This window comes from Castor canadensis, chromosome 5, assembly GCF_047511655.1.
Source record: "Castor canadensis chromosome 5, mCasCan1.hap1v2, whole genome shotgun sequence".
Lineage (NCBI taxonomy): Eukaryota > Metazoa > Chordata > Mammalia > Rodentia > Castoridae > Castor > Castor canadensis.
The window spans coordinates 21,329,445-21,352,791 of record NC_133390.1 but is presented as its reverse complement, the minus strand read 5'-3'; positions in this window follow the sequence as shown (position 1 = coordinate 21,352,791).

Genomic DNA, 23,347 nt, shown 5'->3' with positions numbered 1-23,347 from the left:
ATCATGTGAGTTTATCAATGCTCTCCATTCTTTTCCTAGAAACTAACTGTGACAGTAGTGTAGCATGTCTTAAGGTTAGATACAGCTATTACTATTATTTCTGATTTTAAACTTTCCAGAACAAGTTGCTTCCAAACATTAAGGAGTTTATAACACTTAATGAAAAAAAGACAGTGCTCATGAGAAATTATTGGTAAACAATAACGTTGTCTTGCCCTGTTTCACTCATTTCTGTTTTTTTTTAACAGATGCAAGAAGCCCTAATTACAGTTTTATAAAACTTTGGAGTTATCCCCTTTTACTTAGATGCCATGTAGTAATACTTGTGCAAAAATCTGATTGCGCTTTTAGCCGATTGGTGTGATCCCTTTACTGAGCAGCTATGTAAATGTACTTTCATAAATACTTAGTTCTAGACAAAAGACTTGACATCTAGCTTTGTACAATTTATTTGACAAACTTTTCCCCTCTAGCTTGCCCAGTTATGTAATTAAAGATCATACAACAAACATATAAATCGAATTGTACTTAGTCTGACTTCCTTGAAGTATTTTGTTTTGTACTTACTGTATAGCAAGGCAGAGTACTAAGTAAGGTGTGTTATTCCAGGTCTCTGTTTACCTTCTGGCTCTAATACTGGATGCTTCACATACTTTTTTCTCACAGAAATACTCTCACTCTGACATCCAGGACTACTGTTTTCCACAGGTTTTGGATGCAGATTACTTTAGTCAGAAGCTCATCTCTGTTGTGTGTATTATTTTCATGCCCTACTTATTTGATTTTGAGTAAGTTATTAACATGAAACTTAGCACTTACCATTACCTAATTTCTTTTTCTTTTCCCATACCTTTTTCTTCTATTTTTCCTATCTAAACCACAATCATCTAGTAATATAATTAGAAACTAAGCATTCAGTTTTGATTTACTATTTTATAACTTGCATATCCAAGAGACAAAAGTTCCTGGGTTTGGAGAGTGAAGTGTGGAAATGGGAGAGGCTCTGTCAACCACCCCTCTTAGTAACCCATGTGATGAAAATGGAATCTCTATTTTTGCAACTTTTTTATCTGAGGGGTGTTGAGTTTTGCTTTATAATACAGGAGCATCTCCTTAGGTGCCAGGAAACTAGATTGTGGTATTCCACAGTAGAGATTTATGCAAATTATTCATTGGGCAAAGTCTGGATCCCAAACATGATTGATATTATAGCACAGGTGCCTGGTTCCCTCATCTAAATTTAGGATAACACCAGAAATTTCTGAGAGATCAAAAAATTCAACTTTTGTAACTTCATCAATTCTACTTTTCCTTCTGCCCAGAATAAGCTTCTAGTTAGATTATTCAGATAAGTTATGCTAAAAAATGAAAGAAAAAACAAAGCAAAAAATAGAGTCACATTTATGGCAAAGACCCTAATTAACGATTCAGGATTAATTGCTAGAGTTAAAGTTGCTATTGTAATACTAGTAAATTGCATGAGCTTTTTAAATGAATTAATCCAATGGTATTTTTCTTGGTATTATTTTATTCCCTTTGAAGATAAATTGGGACTTCCAGGAGCCCTTACATGAAAAGGCCAATCTGGAAAATTCTCACATCTACGGTGGCAAAATGTCTGAGATATTCCAACAAATGAACATTCTAGACCTTTTACTGTGAGTAATAAGAAGATGAATGTTAGTTGTAATTTTAAAAGAAGCAAGAGTGGTTGTACCAGCTTGCCTCACCAACAGTGGATTAAGTTTCCTTTTTCCCCACATCCTCGCCAACACATGTTGTTGGTGGTGTTTTTGATGATGGCTATTCTAACAGGGGTGAGGTGGAATCTTAGTGTGGTTTTGATTTGCATTTCCTTTATGGCTAGAGATGGTGAACATTTTTTCATGTGTTTTTTTGCCATTTGAATTTCTTTTTTTGAGAAAATTCTATTAAGTTCAGTTGCCCATTTTTTTAATTGGGTCATTGATTTTAGGAGAGTTTAGTTTCTTAAGTTCCCTGTATATTCTGGTTATCAGTCCCTTGTGCTGGTGGGAATGCAAGCTGGTACAGCCATTCTGGAAAAAACTTTGGACACTTCTTTTTTTTTAATTTTTATTTTATTCATATGTGTGTACAATGTTTGGGTCATTTCTCCCCCCTTCCTCCCTTCTCCTCCTTTACCCCCCCCACTCTGCTCCCTCTCTTACCCTCCTTACCCCTCGCTACCAGGCAGAAACTATTATTCCCTTATCTTTAATTTTGTTGAAGAGAGAGTATAAGCAACAATAAGAAGGTCCAAGGGTTTTTGCTATTTGAGATAAAGACTAGCTATACAGGGAGTTGACTCACATTGCTTTCCTGTACATGTGTGTTACCTTCTAAGTTAATTCTTCTCAAACTAACCTTTTCTCTGATTATTGGTCCCCTTCTCCTATTGGCCTCAGTTGCTTTAAAGTATCTGCTTTAGTTTCTCTGCCTTGAGGGCAACAAAGGCTATCTAGTTTTTTGGGTGTCCTGCCCATCCTCATACCTTCCTTGTGTGCTCTCACTTTTTCATGTGATCAAAGTCCAATCCCCTTGTTTTGTTTGCCCTTGATCTAATGTCCACAACAAAGACCTGCCATATGATCCAGCAATTTCACTCCTGGGGATATATCCAAAGGAATGCAACACAGGTTACTCCAGGGTTTTTTTTTTTTTTTCTTTTATTCATATGTGCATACAATGCTTGGGTAATTTCTGCCCCCTTCCAGGTTACTCCAGAGGCAACTGCACATCCATGTTTATCACAGCACTATTCACAATAGCCAAGTTATGGAAACAACCAAGATGCCCCACTATTGATGAATGGATCAAGAAAATGTGGTACTTGTGCACAATGGAATTTTACTCGGCCGTGAAGAAGAATGAAGTCTTATTTATAGGTAAGTGGGTGGAACTAGAGAACATCATTCTGAGTGAGGTCAGCCAAGCTCAGAAGACCAAAAATGGTATGTTCTCCTTCATATGCGGACTTTAGGTCTAGTGCAAATGTAGCAATGTGTTTGGACTGGGGCCACATGACAAGAGGAGAAAGCATATGAGTGATTCAGAAATAGGTAGAAAACCCAAAACATGAAAGCATTTTATGTCCTCACTCCAGAGGAGCTAATACAGAAACCCTAAAGCAACAGAGGTTATCATGAGAAGGGGATCAGTAACCAGGGTAAAGATCAATCAGAGATGAATCCACATGGGTCATAACACGTGTACACAAAAGCAATGCTAGGAATATTTCTGGACAGCTATCCTTAACTGCTTGTCTCTTTTCTCCAATAAAACTAGTGATAAAAGCAGAACAGGGTCTGCCTGGAACTGAGGGGAAAAAGGGGGGAGAGGGTGAGAGAGAGTGTCAGGGGGCAGAAATGACCCAAACAATGCATCCACATGTGAATAAATGAAAAATTAAAAAAAATAAAAAAAAACAAACAATAGTAGATTTGCTTTTTCCCATTAGCCTCTCTCTTTTAAGTGCATAAGGAAAAGTGAGGAATGACAATATTAATATAAATGCTCTCTGATATAGTGTACATAACTAATTGAAAGTTGTAGATCTTAGCACTGCAAGGAAGACTCTACGGTTTCTGTACCATCCAGATCCTCAATTCAAAATGGGGTTACTTCTACTTCTTGATGCCAGAAATCTGGATTGTAACATCCAATAGCTGAGCTCTTATATTCAAATTACTCACTGGGTGAAAAGTGCATATAAAAATTGGTTGATAATTGTAGAAGAGATGTCTTGTACTCTCATCTTAATTCAGAATGACATCAGAAATTCTTGAGAGATCTGGCAAGGTATCTTTTTCAACTGCATCAATTCTGCCTTTCCTTCTTTCCTAAACTTCCTTTCAAATTCCCTAAAACATGAATGTAGTGGAAATATTATGTACTCATGTATGAAAATGGAAAAACTACACATGGTAAAAATATTTCAGAAATTGGAAGGAGAGGGATAAAGGAGAATGATGGAGGAAGTGAATTCAAATATAATATGCATAAGAACATTTGTAAATGTCACAATGTACCTCCAGTACAATAATAATATAATAAAAATAAAAGAAAAAAATCACTGTTACCATAAGATTTCTTAGTAAATTTAGTGTAGGGAAACATCACAGCATAAAGAAAGATTATGATTTCTGGAAACACATGAAATATATCACACACACACACACACACATGTATTTTTATACCTGTATGTATACATGTGTTTTGTAGCAAAATGTAGTATTTTGGTTTAATGTATGAGTTAATTGCCATTAATAAATGATTAATACTGGAGCAATAGGCTATCCATCAAAAATAACTAAGTCAATATAAAACTTATACAGGATATGGAAATAAAATTCAAATATTTTAAACATTTATTTATCTACTTTTTTGTGGTACTGGGGTTTCAACTCAGGGCCTACACCTTGAACTATTACATCAACCCTTTGTTGTGAAGGGTTTTTTTGAGATAGGAGCTCATGAGCTATTCCCCAGGCTGGCTTTGAACCATGATCCTCCTGATCTATATCTCTTGATTAGCTAATAGAATAGATGTGAGCGACTGGCACCAGCTTAAAACATTTAGTATGCAGTCATGACTATTTGATAAGGGGCAAGTTGTGTGTTCATAAACAAGGCTCAAGAGATGTACTTGAGAAGAAAAGAACACTATACACAATAAATGTGAGAAGTGCATATTTATTTAAACCTATCACATTTTAAATAGAATATATAAGGAATTAATCACCTGACAAATCAGTCTTTTAATGGAAAACAATAAATTATATAGCAGAGAATAAAATCTATATAGACATCACACAATTTATCAAGAAGCTGTTACAAACCTAATAGAAATAGATACACCACATAAAGAGGCAATCCATGCAACTGAAAAATAGGAAAAGTTTGAGGTCTAAAATTCAGGGGAAAAAAACTGTATAAGAAGTTAGCAGAAAAGGAATTAAACATTTTACAGTAATATGAAGCTTTAAAGAAAGGAAATAAATAAGTTATTGTTATTGACTGCAAATATCATTTATAAAAAACTGTCTTGGCAATACCTTTCAATATTATGTTTGGACATGGTATCAACTGAACAAACTCACTTTTAGAAACATCAAAAATGAATGATTCTTTGTGCATATGTATCTTGTAGTAAATAAAAAAACTAAAAACAAAGTGAATATCAAATAATAGACAAGTAATTGAAAAAAGTCACCTACTATTCCACTTCTGAAAAGTAATATACTGCCTTCAAATAACAAATTTTATTTTCTTCTAATGTATTTGAAATAATAAGATGGATTTTATAGTCAAAATATCAAAAAGGAAGAACTTAAGAGTAATGGAAAGAAAAATTTACATTTAAATATACACCTACTTGTAATAGATTTACATACATTTTGAATGTGTGCATGCAATTTTAATAGAATTTATTTTTATTGAAGTTTTAAGTTCACAGAAAAATTGAACTAAAAATAGAGGGAGTTTTTCTGTAATCCCATCACCACTTACTCCTCTATCAACGTGCTGAACCAGAGAAGTACATTGATTACAATCAATGAACCTACATTAACACATCAGCATCCATAGTCCACTGTTTATATAAGGTTTCACGCTTAATATTGGCTTTCTATGGGTTTGAACAAGTGTTTACTGACATGCATTCACTATTCCATTATCCAACAGAATAATTGCACTGCCCTCCAAATCCTGTGTTCTCTGCCTATTTATTTGTCTTTTCCATCAACCTCTTATCATATCATTTTCTCTAAAGTTTTGCATTTGGAGTATGCTATATGTTTGGAATACCACAGTATTTAGTCATTTAAGAAAGCCTTCTTTTACTTAGTTATGCATTTTTTCACAGATTTTCATGGGCTAAGAGTTCATTTCTTTTTAGCTTAGAAAATATTCTCAATATTTTTAATATTCACCATTTTTAATCATAAATAAGCAAGAAAAAATATCAGCAAGAAGCAAAAAATAATTATTAGACATTGAGCTTAGAAGTCATAGAATTTAGAAGAAACAAAACAACCAACATACGAGTAAAAACTTAGATAAAAATGTAAAACTTCTGAAGTAAGATATAGTAAAATAATCAACTGGGGAAATAAGAATAGCAAATACAGCAGATGTTGTATGAGAGGTGGAAGGAGGTATTGTGGTTGAATTGATGGAATCTGGCTGTTCTCCACCACCTTTCCTTTTATGTAAAGAAAAGGTTTTATTATGATCCCTGACACAAAAACAGTAATGCTTCCTAATAAGAATTATATAATGGTATATTATTGAAGGCACAAATTTGCAGGATTTGGTCAAGTGTTTCATATTCAATGTACACTAATTTTGAGAACACTAGTCATCATCACAATGATAGAACTGTCTTCTCCAAGTCACTGTTGGGAATGGAGAAAAATAAATGGCTTAATATTTAGAGATAATTTACTGCATTTAGAATGTTTGTCAAAATCTTCTGACAGTAATGCTGAGATACTGATTGCATTATTTATTCTCACCAATATATGAAACAAGTAGGGTTTATCTAAGGTTATACTGACAACCATATCCCAGATTTAGGCTCAACCGATTTGGGCTAGGGTGTATGTATTGTGTTACTTCCCCAGGACTTATATTTGCAATGTCTCCCCAGTACTATGAATAATTGTGTCGTAAAACCTGGTAAAGTAGCTGTTGCTTCTGCTGAACTTTGGTTCATCTGTGTTCTCCACTGAGAGGCACCCCAACTCAGTCATGTATGTTCCATTCATTGCTCTACTGATGCCTTCCTAACTCAATGAATTTCATTACATGTTTTCATGAAACAGCTCCTGGATTTGATTTTTATCTGCACTGTTTGTCCTTAAAACTGAGGTATATAATATGCAAAGAAGCATGTGAAACAGCCAGTATTTAGTTCTTTATGGAAAAAAATAATGTATTCTCATGAAAAGAGGCAGGAGAATAATTCTCCCCCATATATGTCTAAAAACTAATGTGAACTGAAGGTATGTAAAAATAGGCTGACCAAAAATCATGAGTGTCAACATCTAAAGTATCTTGTACTATTATAGTACAAGAGGTTCTTGGCCCAAAAGGGGTCAGGAAAAGAATGAACAGACAGGACACAAATCGAGAGTACCAGAAGGCTGATGACTAAATGGCAGTATATATATATATATATATATATATATATTTTGCATCAGGCTTATAAGCTGTACAAAGCAGGAAGTTATACAATGCAAGAACTTCTGTGCCTGGGAAACAATGCCTTCTACCTGAAAAATAATGTTTCATAAACAAAACCTGGGCCTCTCTAGTTTCACCTAGTTTCACATACACAAAAACCCAGGCATTGGTTGCCAAGAACTTGTGACCCTGTTCCTAATCTGTCATAAACAAATACCTTCAGATTATTAATGTTTCTTTTCTCCAGACAAAGGGAGCCACTCCATGTTCCCTCAAAACCCCAGTGAGAGATGTGGTGCACCTGCAGTCTCTGACCTTGTCAGGATCCTACTAACCCACAAGGACCTTGTCAGATTGTGGTTCATGGCTCCCAACATCTCCCCCTTTCTTGTATTTTAAGTGGACATGGTGGGGCTCCACTTTGAGCTGGAAGATCTTGGACATTTCAAATCTGCAGAAGACTGGGAACAAACAGAACACAATGAGTAAAAGAACAATGGTCACCATCAATTTCCAGAAAGAGTGTCTTAAAATGTTAAAAGGATTAAATCATTGTAATGCATCTAACACTCTACTTGCTACTTCCCCAGGGTAGATAATGGGCAGTTTGCTATTTTCAGATATCCAAGATTTCTTTACGCAAAGCCATCAAGTCTATACTAAATCTGTATGGGACCAAACTCCCTGTAGATGGTGCTTGAAGAGCTACCACTACCAATGAGAATCATTGTAAGGTTTGGAGGTAATGCATATCCATTGGAAAGATGCATGACACCTTAATGATGCCCAGCTTTTTAGGGCCTGTACCTCATCACCAGTCATTGTGACTACTGATTCCAGGGCATCAAGTTGGGATTCTATTTTACTGCTAATGTTTTCTGGTATATTTAAGATCAAAGTGGTATTTTTGGCTAAGTTGTCAGCGCTATTGTGGAGACCACAGCAGAGGCGATCAATGTCACCAGTGCCAATATCTCCACAATAATGAGTCCAACTACCCTCTTTTTTTCTAATCAATGCATTTTCAATCTCCAACAAGGCTTGCATCCCAGGGTTGTCATACCAAGTGTCATTCATATCTACTGGCAACATCACAAAAGTAGGTTGCTTAAATATCAGTATCCTTCTTTGAACTAAGGGTTGAGAATTATTAGTACATTTTGTCAGAATGCAATGCTTACAGCGAATCTCAAAGTAAGGTTCCCTCCCAGTTGCATGTTTCACAATATCAACATAACCAGTCGACAGAAGATAAGGCAGGGAGATACAAACTGTAATGTTATGGAGAACAACTTCATGGTTACGAGTTGATGACACTGTGACGGGGCCCATGGCTGATCTATTCTCGTCCTCATGACTCCCTGCTTGATCTTGCTCACCACTCTGGGATCCATGTCAGAGTTCATGCTGCAACACCAACCTTTCTGGAATCCAATGAGGAAAGTCAGCGTCCCTGGGAAAAATGCAAAGAAAACTTCTTCCCTACATCAAAACAGGATCACGACCCATCCACTACCCTGTCAATGGATCCTTCCAAATCACCAAGAAATGCTGCTGCTCTGAGGGGGTCCCAAAACCATTCTGTGGCAGACTTTCCCTGCTTATCTACATTAAAAAAATTTAGAGCAAAAAGAGCATGGTAAAGCCTATTAGCAGGGGCAGTGTATTCTATCCCCCCTTTTGTTTTGACAAATGAATTTTCAACTTTTGGTGTGCCCATTCAACAATTCCTGACCCTGAGGGTTTATAAGGGATCCCTGTTTTAAGGCTAATGCCCAAGCACAAACAAAACTGCAAAAATGCTTTAGAGGTATAGGCCAGAGCATTATCTATCTTGATACATCTTGGAATTCCTATAACAGAAAAGGTATGTAAGCAATGGACAATGACATCTTTTATCATTTCCCCAGTACGAGCAGTAGCTGATATGAAATGAGAGAAGGTATGAATAATAACATGTACAAACCAAGATCTGCTGAACTCAGATATGTGTGTAACATCCATCTGCCATAAGTGACCAGGTAAAAGACCTCGTGGGCTGATGCCAAAAGTAGGAATAGAGAAGTGTTATCAGCAGGAATTGCACATATGGATAATTTTGGGCCTGTTCCTTGGAAATATGAAACTGTTTCCTTAGGGCCTCAGCATTCGGATGAGGAAGAGTGTGGGATTTCTGTGCCTGTTGCAAAAAGAAAAGTTGTTGGGCAGTAGCATCCGAGGCAGTACTGCTTTGAATCAATGGTCTGGGAATGTTGATGTGAGCTAGGAGATGTCCCACAAAGCAGGGAGCAGACCGTCAATGAATTAGGCCCCATAATTGTAAAAATAAGTGAAACAATTCTTCATCAGCTGTGTGAGAAGTCAGTACTGTCTTGATTGTATGTAGGACTTGATAAAGGTAAGAACTATCAGTGTATAGATTGAAAGCTTGGTTTGTTAATAAAGAAAAGATGAGAAGGATAACATGCAATTCAACTTGCTGTGTGGACATCATGGGACACTGCTTGATATGTGTTTGACCATCAATAACTGCAGCAGCCACTCCTTTAGCAGATCCATCAGTGAATATCAATGATGTGTTGGAAATCGTGTTTTGCACATAATCTGAGGAAATATAAGGGAGTTATTTTTAAAGAAATGAACCAGTTTATCAGCAGAATAATGAAAAGAAATTTGTCTGGTGAAATCTGCCAATGCTATTTGCCAGACCTCAGAAGACTGATATAACCAAGATAATTGTGATTTATAGTGTAAATGGGACCACTATAACATCTGGTTCCATACCAAACAGTCGTCATGTGTGAGTGCACACCGAAATGATTAAGGCAGATACCAGGATATAATATGGCAGAAGTACAAAGAAACTAGATACTGGCAAATGTTGTTATTCCAGAGGTCCATGCTCCTGCCAGAGTAATGTGATAAGCATGTGGTCTGTGGCTAGCATATGCAAATAAAGAGGTTTCACAGGGTCCAGCCATGTGAACTGGGTGAGGTAAAGCATCTCTGAAATCATCTGTAACACTCTCTTTGCATCTGGTGTGACCATTCTAGGGGAGGAGGGATCAGACTCTTCTCTGAGGATGTCAAATAAAAGCTTTAGATCTCCTGTTGTCAGCTGCAATATGGGTCAAATCCAATTGATATCTCCTAATAGCTTTGAAAAGTCATTTAAGGTCTGTAAATTATGTCTTAATTTGTGGGTATAAAGGTTTTATCTGAGAATGTTCAAAAAGATGTCCCAATTAAGAGTAAGAGTCCCTTTTTTGGACATATTTTGGGGCAAGAAATAGTCCTGAGGCAGCTAAGGACAGCTGCAAGGCATCAAAAAATAAGATTTAACTGATCCTCTTCTGGATGGCCAAGCAAGATATCATCCATGTAATGAATTATATAGGCATCAGAAAATCAAATTGGAGATATGGCTTGGGAAACAAATTTCTGACATAGGGAAGGGCTGTTAGCCATTCCTTGGGGCAAAACTTTCCATTGAAATCTCTACATAGGTTCCTTAAAATTTGTAGCAGACAAACTAAAAGCAAATCTCTGGCAATCATTAGGATGGAGAGGAATGGTAAAAAAAAAAAAAAATTTAAATCTGTAACTATCCTGCGGGAATGTAAAGGAATGGTAGTAGGGGAAGGCAGGCTGGGCTACAAAGAACTCATAATTTGCATTGTTTTATTAATGGCCCTGAGATTCTCTAGCAGCCTCCACTCCCTAGATTTCTTTTTTATTATAAAAGTCGTAGTTTTCCAGGGGCTATTTTTGGGTTCTATATGTCCTTCCTATAATTGTTCCTGAACTAATTGATGAGTAGCTTCCCATTTCTCCTTTGTAAGGGACCACTGATCCACCCAGGCAGGCTCATCAGATAACCAAATAATTGTATCAGCAGTTTGTGGTGGAGTCATCAGGGCCCCTATGAAAAATTTTGAAACCTCACACCATGGCTATCAGTTTTTTGAATGGGCTCTGTAGGTTGTGTTATCCCTTGATGTTGAGCTCCCAAGCTTGCTCTAGGAACAAAGCCTGGGGGCAGCATTAATTGAATGACTTGTTGATTGGGGCTGAGGATCAGCACTCCCACATCCTTTAGGACATCCTGTCCCCACAAATTCACAGGGACATGGGACAAGATATATGGTTGAAACTATCCACTGTTTCCCTCAGAGCCCTCCCACTGGAGCAGTGAAGAGCTTTGGTAAAGAGATTGGCTTTGTCCAATACCATAAAGCTTTGTAACAGCAAGTTGCATTGGCCAAACAGCAGGCCAATGGGTCAAGGAAATCACAGAAATGTCAGTCCTGGTGTCAATTAGACCTTTAAATTTTTTTTCCATTGATTTTAAGTTCTAATTCTGGCCTATTTTGTCCAATTTGTTGAATCCAATAAGCCCTATCTGATGATCCAAAACCTTTGGTACCACAGGACTGTTCTGACAGGACCTTGGTAGAGCCCAAAAGATAAAGGATTAAGATCAATTGTGCTATTTTTTGTTCTGGAGCAAGAGTCAGGATAGTTTCAAGAGTACAAGCCATCAGCCTAATTTCTCCCTGAAAACCATTCAGTGACTCCAGGGAAAACATGAAGACCTGTCATAGTTAAATTGCTTCTACCCAACAAGAGCCCCATACTACCAGCAGGCAGCAGCCCATAAATCCCAGTTGGGATAGCTTGGGTCCCCATTTCAGGAGTTAGTATGATTCTGGTGGAGGGACTGTGGTCTACTCCAGCACTCCCAGGAGTGGCTCTTTGAAGATCTGAATCCTGTTTGGATTCTGAGAAGGTTTAAAAGTCAGGGCTGCCATTGTTTATAGGGGCCTGGTAGCTGGGCCCCCACATTAGTTTCCCTGTGGTTGATTTTCCTGAGTGGTTTAATGGGCTGATCATCAATGGTAAATATTGATCGATAAATATTAGCCCAGTGCCGCCCTCCACCAGTACTTTATCATAAATAGGCAGCACACTATTTGTGATACCCTGATGCATAGATCTCTGTTGTTGCCCCTGTCTCTGTGTACACTGTTTAGCAAAGTGTCCTGGCTTCCCGCATACAAAGCAATTTCCTCAGGGCCACTGGCCATTTTGTTGTATGGCTTTCTACAGCTGTGGAGGTGTCATTCCCTTCAAGGCAGTGGCATTGGCCACTCCCTGAAAATAGGAATGTCCTATATCAGCACAGATCTGAATGTAGTCCGTCAAGTTTCCCTTCTTTTTATAAGGGTGGATAGTCATTTGACAAACTGCATTGCCATCCTCAAAAGCCAATTGTTTGACTAGAATCATTACTGACTCTCCGTCAACTACCAATCTACCCATGGCTTGTAACAGCTGGGATACAAAGTCCTGATAAGGTTCATCTGGCCTCTGCCTGATTTTACTAAGCTCCTCTGTTTTCATACCTGAAGAAGGGACCTTTCTCCAAGCCTGCTCAGACAGGGTATTAACCTGTACATAATAATCTCCAGGGAAATTTAATTGTTACACCACACTTCCACATTGACCCTTCCCTGTCAGCTGGTCATCAGTGTAAAGGTGCTGTGTGCCACGGTTCCTTTCTGCCTGATCCAAACATAGATCTTGAAACTCTGACTTCCAAAACAGGCATTCACCTCTTGAGAGGCATGCTTTAGCTATTGTCTTCCAATCTGAGGGTGGCAAGGGCTCATTAATAAGAGTCTCTATAATCCCCAAGGTAAAAGGCACAGTGGCCCCATACTGTGCCACAGCCATTTTTAGTTCCTTAAGCATCATAAAAAGAAGAGCCTCATAAATCCTCTGATCACTTTGCACTCCACTGGAAAACAATGAAACTCTCTCATATCCTCTCCAACCTGTCTAGCCTCACTCATAGCCTTCTGTAAGGGGGACGAGTTACTGTTTGGGCCACTGCTGGTGACGGAACAAACTTGAGGTGATTTTGAAGAGGTGGAAAAGACAGCAGGTTTTGAAATAGACAAGGACTTGAGTAATTTTAGCAATTGGGGAGAATGGTGATTATATTGAGCCACATGTTCCTCCAATTCTTACCCCTCCTCAGGGGACAAAGCTTCTGTATCAGAGTAATCATCATGAGGAGCATCAGGGAACTTGCCTGGCGGTAGCAAATTTAATTCTGAAAGAGACACATCCTGCTTTGAGATCTGAACTTTAGGTGAGGAAATAGTTGTGACCTCATGATGTGAATGAAGACAATCCCATAAGGAAAAGGCATCTACCGGGACAAATGGTAGGTCCTTCACTTGTTAAGTTGATGGTTCCCTCATTGGACATGCTTCTCGGATATGAGACAAAAAACGTTTAAGCTGACTTTTAGATACTTTGCATCCTCGACTACCCAACATTGAACACAAAATTTTTGTAAAGAGAGACTGCTCTCTACTTTCTTGTTGCCCAATTTCTCTCAAGGTTGCTCAGTAACGTCAAACTGAAACCAAAACACATGTGTGAACCACCGGAGCCTGCCTTACCTCAAGCCTCTGTTTGGGACCCTGTTCAGGTGCCACGTGCCAGGATCACAGAGATTCTTGACCCAAAAGGGCTGAGGAAAGGAATGAACAGACAGGACACAAACTGAGAGGACCAGAAGGCTGATGACCAACTGGCAAAATTTTATTTGTGCATCAGGCTTATAAGCAGTACAAAGCAGGCAGTTACACAATGCAAGAAGAACTTCTGTGCTGGGAAACAATGCCCTCTACCTGAGAAACAATGTCTTCATTCCAGGCTCCTTGGTTTCATAAACAAAACCTGGACCTTCCTAGTTTCACATACACAAAATCCTGGGCCTTGGTTGCCCAGGACATGTTGCCCTGTACCTAACCTGTCATAAACAGATACCTTCAGTTTATTAATGTTTCTTTTCTCCAGACAAAAGGAGCCACTCATTTTCCCTCAAAACCCCATTGAGAGATGTGGTATATCTACAGTCTCTGCTCGTCAAGATCCTGATAAGCCACAAGGACCTTGTCAGATTGTGGCTCATGGCTCCCAATACACTTCCTATAGGAATTGTCCTTTTTGCTCCTCATTCTGAATGGAAGGTAATATGACAAAGGGAGCACTAAAAGATGCTAAAGAACAGGATTATAATAATACATATTCCAACAATTTGTGAGAACGTTTCATCTGTGTATGAAGCAAATTCAGTAACAAAGTTATGTGGGGAAAAATAGTACCAAGACAGTGACTAAGAATGGATAAATATCTATAGTAAAATTCAGTTCCTGGCAAACAGATGTTGAGCATACATAAAAGAATATTGAAGGAGAAGAGTTAACTATCCATACTCACATTTTACTTTATCTTTAATCAGCCCAAACATGAAAAAGGAACAATATTACTAAAGGATAAAGAGGGAAGTAATGGAAAAAAGCCACATCAAGTTTGAAAGAAATTCAATATCTATTAAGTCTACTGATCAGAGAGCTCAGAAATTTCATAGAAATAATTAAAAGACTTGATTACACCTCTAGTGGATATATTATCATCCTGAATAAAGACATAATATTTTAGGTGGCTATTTATAAGAGACCCAGTGAAAATGTTTCAAATAAGGCTTTGCAAAATCCTGGCATTTTGTTAGCTATTAGTTATATATGTTTAATATATATACAGGTAGGTACGAAGATGATAATGATAGATAGATGATTGATAGATAGATAGTTTTCTCATTGCATCAATCTTGGTTTTCTGGAATGCAAGAAACTATTATGCCTTTCTAATAACTTCTGGATGATTTTTTTGCTGTTTTACTTGAAGACTAGTTTTTTATCCAAATTCGAATAACCTTATCTAAGAAAGAATAAAATATGAATATATTGCCAGAAATGCAGGATAAAAAACTTAACAGTGTTAAATATTTTATGCAATTCTTGTGAATCATGTACTCTGGGAAATATATTCTTATAAGATAAAAAAGTCATAGCACTAAACCAAATATGAGGTGGCACTTTATTCAACAAAAATGAAGTATATATACATAAATATATGTGTTTTCATATATATGAAAATAAGTATCTTTTTCCCTTGGAGATATGTATATTTTTTGTGACAAAGTGGGAATTGAATATAAATTTATCAGGGGAGATGTTAGCTAGAATCCGAATTATCATGGGAATCTTAGAGACATACATTACTACCAGCGTTTTTGTACCTTAGATTACTCTTTACAAGGCATCTCATCTAAATGCACTTAAATTTATAAGATTTATAATTCTATTGAACAAGATACATTGGAATATAATTTATATCAAAACATTAAGTTACACAACTCCATGTCAATTTATACTTTTAAAGGATTGGATTTTAGTAATAAGGGTATGAAAGCATTTCATCATTGTGTTCTTCAAATACTATAAAATGTACTATTCTAAAATATTTAAAGAAGGAAATTTTTCTTTTCTTATGGAACTGGGTTGAACTAAGGGCCTATGATTTTCTCATACAATGTTGTTTGAATCATCCCATATTTAGATTCCATCCTATTTCTTTAAGAGCTAATGCCATAATGGAAAAATGACATTTTGATGCTCCTATTTCAAAGACTAAGGAGGCATTTACTAATTTTGTGACACATTTTTTATTGTAAGCTATCAACGTTTGGATCTCAGTGAGGTACCAGAGGAATCCAAACATTATTTTACATTTTAACATGATGTAATTCTTACATCTATAAACACTACTCTTACACAACAATTTTTTAAAGAAAAATCAGAGCCAATGAGCATCATATTACATACAAAAGTCAAGGAAAATTAAATTGTCTATATAATGTTCCTGTTCTATAAAAAATAAAACACAATTTCTTAAAATAATAGAAATGTGCTATATTAACATTTTAGACATCAGTGTCTTAAACATAAAATAAAATCAAGGTGTTTCCAGGGCTGTGCTTCTCAGACACTAAAAGAAATTCTCTTTCTTTGTGTTTTCCTGGTTCTAGAGGATATATCCATATTGACTTTTGGCCCTTTCTTAACTTGAAGGTCATCTCTCTACCTGGAACCCTTTCAATCTCCTCCACTCATTCTTACTCTGATATTTTCATCCTCCTTGTGCAAAGATGCTTGCAATTTATATTGGGCTCATTGGGACAATGCAGAATAATTTTCTCATTACACAATTCTTAATATAATCCCATATAATGCATTTGAAAGTAGTGGAGTTTAAGACTTTAGGGAGACATCACTCAGACTGCTCTGTTATTCTGACCTAAGGAAAAAGTTCATAATATAAAATATGCTGTTTATTTCTGTATCATAGCAAAAATGAAAAAAAGTCACTTTGGAACAATGCAATTTTAATAGCATTTAAATATACCTATTTATAAAGATATATAACAACAAATTATGAAGAAAAGAATGTCAGTAAGTGCAAGGAGATTGTTTGAATTATCAAAAGCATAGCTGTTGGAGGTATGTAAGAGTAAGGAACAAGGGAGAAAAACTGAATGATTCATAGCATTTCTGAGACACAGAGAGAAATTTACAAAACAAGTTTGCATAATTTCCAATATTTCTGAAAACTGAGCAAAACACAGGTTGTATTTACAATTGATAGGATAACAGAAAGAACAAGTACAAAAATAGAGATGAGGTCTGGCAGAGTGGCTCAAGTAATAGAAAACCTGCCTAGCAAAGGTGAGACCCAAGTTCAAACCTCAGTACCAAAACAGAAATGGAAAAGAAATAATTTAAAATCTGAGATAAAATATTTTTCTTTTCAAGAACTGGATACAATTTAGGTTTTTCCTGTGAATTCTAAGGCAGGCATTTTATGTTATAATTTATCTAAGCAAAATCTGTAAACAGAACTTTCAAAAAAGAAAAACCTAATCAGTAAAATATATTTAGAGAAATAAAAACATATGAGGCCAACCAATTATAAAACATGACAAAGATCAGAAAAGCTAATAAAAATGTTCAGATGCGAAATAAGTATATGAATTGATGGTCAGGGTAAGTTTCTACTACTGATGTGCAAGTTACATAACAATGAGGTGAGAATACATGACTATGAGAAGTAATCAATTTTCCATCCTATCCAAAAAAAAAAAAAACATGTAAAATACCAGTTATGGGCAAGATTTTGGAGAAACATGGATTATTTTTTATTTCAGGTGAGAATTTGAAGCTACATAATCAATATTGCAATTTGTCTATTTTTTGCCAATATAAACATAGTTTATGATCCAGGAATTGCACTCTTGCTTTTATCCAATAAATTTCAAAAGTAACATTCACATTTAGATGTATATTTTGCAATCATTGGTAAGTGGAAAATAAAAACAACACAGAAAGAAACCATACTGTTTGATTACCTTTATATTACAGTCAAAGTGATTGTCACAAAAATACTGTGAACATAAAAACTAGCATCTAGTTGACAAAAACTCTTACTGCAGGATGGAAAATAACAATTCTGAAATCATTACATAAATAGAAGTGCAATGAGAAATTAAGTAAATAGACTGTGGATGATAGAAGCCAGTTTTCTCATTATTAATTATGAAGGTATAGAAAAGGTAAATGGTTGGTTAGAATGATGTATTGAATTAGACTTGGATACAATATTATGAAAATTCATATTTTCATAATATTGATATAGATATATGGCCAAATACCAATTTTTTCATTTATTTACAGGTAATACACACATAGGTATTTCTTTCCTGTGTTCCCTATGTGGTCCTTACTCAAACACCCTTGTAGCAATGAGCACCTTTGGTGCCCAAATCTTGGTTTCTAATGGACTTCTCCAGAAAAAAAAAAGCACTACCCTTGGGGAAATGATTGCTTCTAGGGCTCGTGATAAGTAAACAAAAGAGCAGGACCTCTTTTTTATTAGTGTATGACAGTTGTACAAAAGTGATACATTGTGACATTTACAGATGTACTTATAATGTACCTTAAATAGGTTCAACCACTCTGTCATTCTGCATTCCTCTCTTAGGAGAATTTCAACAAGTTTTATCATTCTATTTTCATATACAATTTCATCTACCATATTCATTCTTCAATCATTTACCCTTTATGCTTATTATTTATTGCTTGTTTAAGGAGTTATCAATTTGAGTTTTTTCAGATTAACCGTTGCTATTAGCTTTTCTTTAAAAGAGAAAAGGTGGGCATTTTATACTGTGGTAGGGCCTCTTTTACTGCAAAAAATAGATATAAGAAGTGCTGAAAAGAAGCACAATGTTAAGGGTAGATATCTCAAAGGAACACAAATACAGCTGAAACCACTTCCAAGGAAACAAGAATTTTTAAGCAAAGTTAAGATGGTGTTATTCACGGCTAAAATTATTTAACAAATATATATGAATCTGTACAGACATAGTAATTGAATAAATGAATAAAAGGGAAGAAAAATATTCTTTGCAGAAGAATTTGTAGAACTTCATTTACAAATAGTACCTTCAAGGATATGGATTGAAATTCCCAATCCCTTATGTGTGACTGAATTTTGCAGACTATAGTAGGAAAAGAAGTGAGATGTTTACAATGGCAAAATCTGACAAACACTGTCTGAGCTAGGTTATGCAGGTTAAAGTCATCAGTGATGTTGGCTACAGCTTTGTGAATTACACTTTAACTTATGATGTCTCAACCAACAATTCCTAATTCATGTCTCATATTGAGAAAATACCAGAGGAACCCAAATGCAGAGTATTCTACAAAATACTTAACTGGTGTTCCTCCAAATTCCCAAGGTCATTACCATAAAGCATGTTAAACTGTCACTGTTTAGAAATGTTCAATGAAATATCATGAGTCATCATGATACATATTCTGCATTGCATTTAAGGCCAAAAAAGAACCTTGGGTAAAAAACTAAGGAAGTCTAGGAGAAGGTTACACTTTAATTAGAATGAATCAACCTAGGATCTTTTATCATAATGAACATACAGTACATATATAAAGTGTTAATAAGAGAAGGGACTTGGATGCAATTTGTGACAATTCATTGAGCTACCTATACAACTGTTATATAAAATAAATTGCTTTAAAACTAAAACTGTGACAATATAATTATATCATTTTCATAGAAAGCTACTTAGACTAAGTCATTGAATAAATATCTTGCATAATAAATACTAATTATTTAATGCTAAAATATTATTTTAAGTATGCATAGCATTGTAATTATTCTTTTTAACTATATTGAAATGCGGTGTTCTGTAGCATTAAGCACATTTAGATTCCTGAGACAGTACTAACATCATCTATTTCCAGTATTTTCTCAAATTGAAACTCTACATGTGCCGAGTAATAGTGCTCTATTCTCCCATCTTCTGCAATTTCTGTCTATGTGAATTTCACTACTCTAGGTACTTCATGTAATTGAAATCAAATATTTGTCACTCTGTATCTGATTTATTGCAGTAAGCATAATGCTTTCAAAATTTACACATGTTGTATCATATTAGAATTTCCTTTCTTTTTAAGGATGAAATCTTTATCATTATATATATTAACAACATTTTGCTTGTCCATTTGTCCTTTGGTGAACATAATAATCATTTCTAACTTTTGACTTCTATGCATAATACTGTTAAGAATGTTGTTATTTTACATGGTAATTCTCTGTTTACATTTTTGATGAACCATCAAAAATGATAACTTTTTTCTTAAAGAGCTCAATTGAGACATTACACTATAAGAAGAAATGAAGATACAAAAAAAGAACTTACTAGCAAAGACAAATGCTCTCCAGAAAAATGTTGTGGTAAGAAATGGAAAATTGAAAGCATACATTATTAAATGAGTTTGAAAGAGTGAGTACATAACTGTAATGGAGAAATATCACAAAATAGAGATGCAAAAATACAGAGAAGAATCTGTACAAGAAGGTGAAAATAAAATAAGATTGACAGGTCAAATATCCACACCTATAATCCCAGCACTCAAGAGGTAAAGGATGAAGGATCAGGATTTTGAGGCCAGCCTGCACTAGAGGAAACTCCGCCAAAAAAAAAAAAAAAAGTGCTGACAATCCTAATTTTATAAACTAAAAGGTAACATTTTAGGCCAAGAAAAATTGACCTCCATTTGTGGATAGCATAAATAAATTGATTTTATGGGACATTTACATTAAAGAATAAATAATTTGAACCCCTTTTTAGGTGAAACCAGTGTATATAATTTACAAATAATGTAACATAAAAATTTCATAATCCTGTTCTAGGCCAACAATGCTCAGAACCAACAAAAATATGGTCCTCTTTAACTTCCTCATATGCTGATTTTGGATAATAAACCAAATGTTCATCCAAGTCTTAAAAAGTATGAAATTACTTTTACATTTCTCCATCGACATTTGGCATTCCCAGACTTTAAAGTTCTTAGGAAGTTTCATAAGAACTTCTGCAGGATATTGAACTGAAATTAATGTTTTCAGATATGGGGTTCTGCTGAATAAGAAGCCAAAATAGATGCTAGGGAATCTATTATTATGTATTATAAGGCATATAAGATGATATAGTTTGGTCTTGAACAAATATACTGCCTACATTCCTTCAAACAGAAAATGAATGTTAAAATAATCCCACTAGTCCTCTGTGTGTATTTTAAATTGAATATTAATTGCAACAAAATACCTATATTGAAATTGAAAAATGAGAATATATATATATATATATATATATATATATATGCACATATATAGGTGCATATACATACTTATATGTTGTGTGTTTTAAATTCTCCTGACACACTGTCACAGATTTTAAAATTTTGAATTCCAATCAGTATTATAGTTGTTCTTTTATTTAACATATATTAAAGTTACACCACTGTGCTTTTGTAAATGACTGATTAAGGAATGATGCATGTATGCATGGAAATATAACACCAAACCCCACTAATATGCTCAAGTCATACATGTTTTTAGATATTATTGAATATTTTGTTATTACTTATTTTCTTGTTTTAATTAAATATTCAAATTCACAATTAAAAACATACAATTCATTACTAAGCAAAAGATAAATTCTTCCATTTTACTACTTCTTAATATGTATCATATTTTACAAATAGTTAGCATGAATTAACAATGAAATACCATCTTGTAATGGTAATTACAAGATGTACAAAATCTCTATCCGTTCATCATACTTTGTGTTTCAGAGAGGATAGGAAATCTACCAAAGTCCTGAATATCTCACATAAGATGCAATATCCCATTCACTTTGTTCCAATCATATTTGGTCTTAAATTTAAAACATCTGTTTCAAAGAGGATGTTTAATCAGGAACATGAAACTCTGTTGACCTTGAACCCAGACCTACAAATGATAAATGTGGGAAAACTATTAGATCTAACCTCATGAGTTTTGTATTCTTATAAGTCAATGTAGGTCAGTAAACTATATATGGAAAATAATAAACTCCATATTAGCATTGGTTATTATATTAACAGCACTTGATGTATGGTTATTGAATTCTTCAGTGGGTGACAAAATTTTGAGCATGATTAGTAGTGAACAAGTGAAGATTATTTTCTTTGTGGATATTTTCCTAATAGATGTATTGGAGAAAGAGACTACAGGCAAAAGAAAGTTATGGAGTTATTATTTATTATGATAAGTATCCAGGAGAAATAAACTAAAATTGGTTTACATATACAGCGATATTAATCACAGTGTTTTTTTTGCAATTTCTTCTCAGTTAATGATTTTTAGGTTAAAAACATTTAAAACTTATTCTGTTATGGGGGGCTTGGAAGACAGAAATGGTAGATGTTTTATTTTCAATTAGACTAGGCAGTATAGATCTGACTGAATAAATAAACATTATAAGCAGGGCACAAATACAGTTCATGGTGTGTTGTTGTACCAGAGATATTATGTTTATTTTGAAATATTCAGTTTTTTCCTGTCAATATTCAACCCAAACAAAATATCTGTATGCTATATTTTGCTTATATGCTTTTGAGTTTAACATCTACTTCAAAATAGAAAATAATATAAAGTAACTTCCTTCTAAATAGACTCTACAAGCTTTCAAAACATTTGTTTTGCCAGTACTTCATGAAAGATGATTTCAGTTCATGAAAAGGTGCTTGTAATCTCTATTAGCTTGTCCTTGAGCTTCAACGAGTCTTCTTGCCTTCTAGACTTTCTTCCTTTCCGTTTTCCTTGCATAGATAGACTATTTTAGGCCAAATATATTTTTATTTGCTAAATTACACTTCTTCACTAGTCTCTCTGTTGTCTATAGAATCAAACTTTAATAATTATTATTCTGTTTCCCTTTTCTTACAATATATTTGCCACAGTCCCTCGTGAACAACATATCATCTTTGACTGTTTTGTCCTTCACCCTTTTTCATTTATGTTATTTTTCTTGAGACATTAATCAAGGCCATATCTTTCTGCAAAAAAAAAATAAGGTATCCTTCCCTATTGTTCATGCATTTCTGTGTGATTTTTCTCACACTAAATTAAACTTCTCTGAAGCATTATATATACTTGGCATTTTTATGACAATATTCTTTGGTTAAGTGTCTTTTTTACATTTTTGGTTAAAATATAATTTCTTTTATTGACTTATATCAATTGTCAGTTTGAAACACTTTTGCAAAGGAAAAACAGTTTTTATTTGTTTTTCCAAAACAATTTTGAATAGAAAAAGTGTAAAAAAATTATAAAGTCACAATGCAAGTTTCAATTCTTACATCACTTTAAATATGAATTAAAACATGGATAAAATTACTTTCCCAAGATATATTACTTTAACATTAAGAAGTACTCAAGATGAAAGTGCCTTTTATGTGCACTGTTAAATGAATGGGGCCCAAAACAGGACAAATGTTGATATGCAAATCACTGCTATTATTTATAGCTGGAGGAATTCATTAAGTGTGATATGTTTATGTCAAAGACAGAGATTTTATATAAATTTAGCATATTTATATTAATGCAAATTAACATGCATTATATATCAAAATCATAATTATGTAATACTAATTCAAGATATTATGAATTATCACCATTAGTTTATTATTGTTTTGAGACAGGGTCTCTTTTGTTGTGCTGTGGGGTATATTGTGGCATTTACAAAAGTTCATGCAATATACCAAATATATCCTACTTGAATTCACCTCATCCACCATTCTCTTTCTTCCTCTCATCCCCA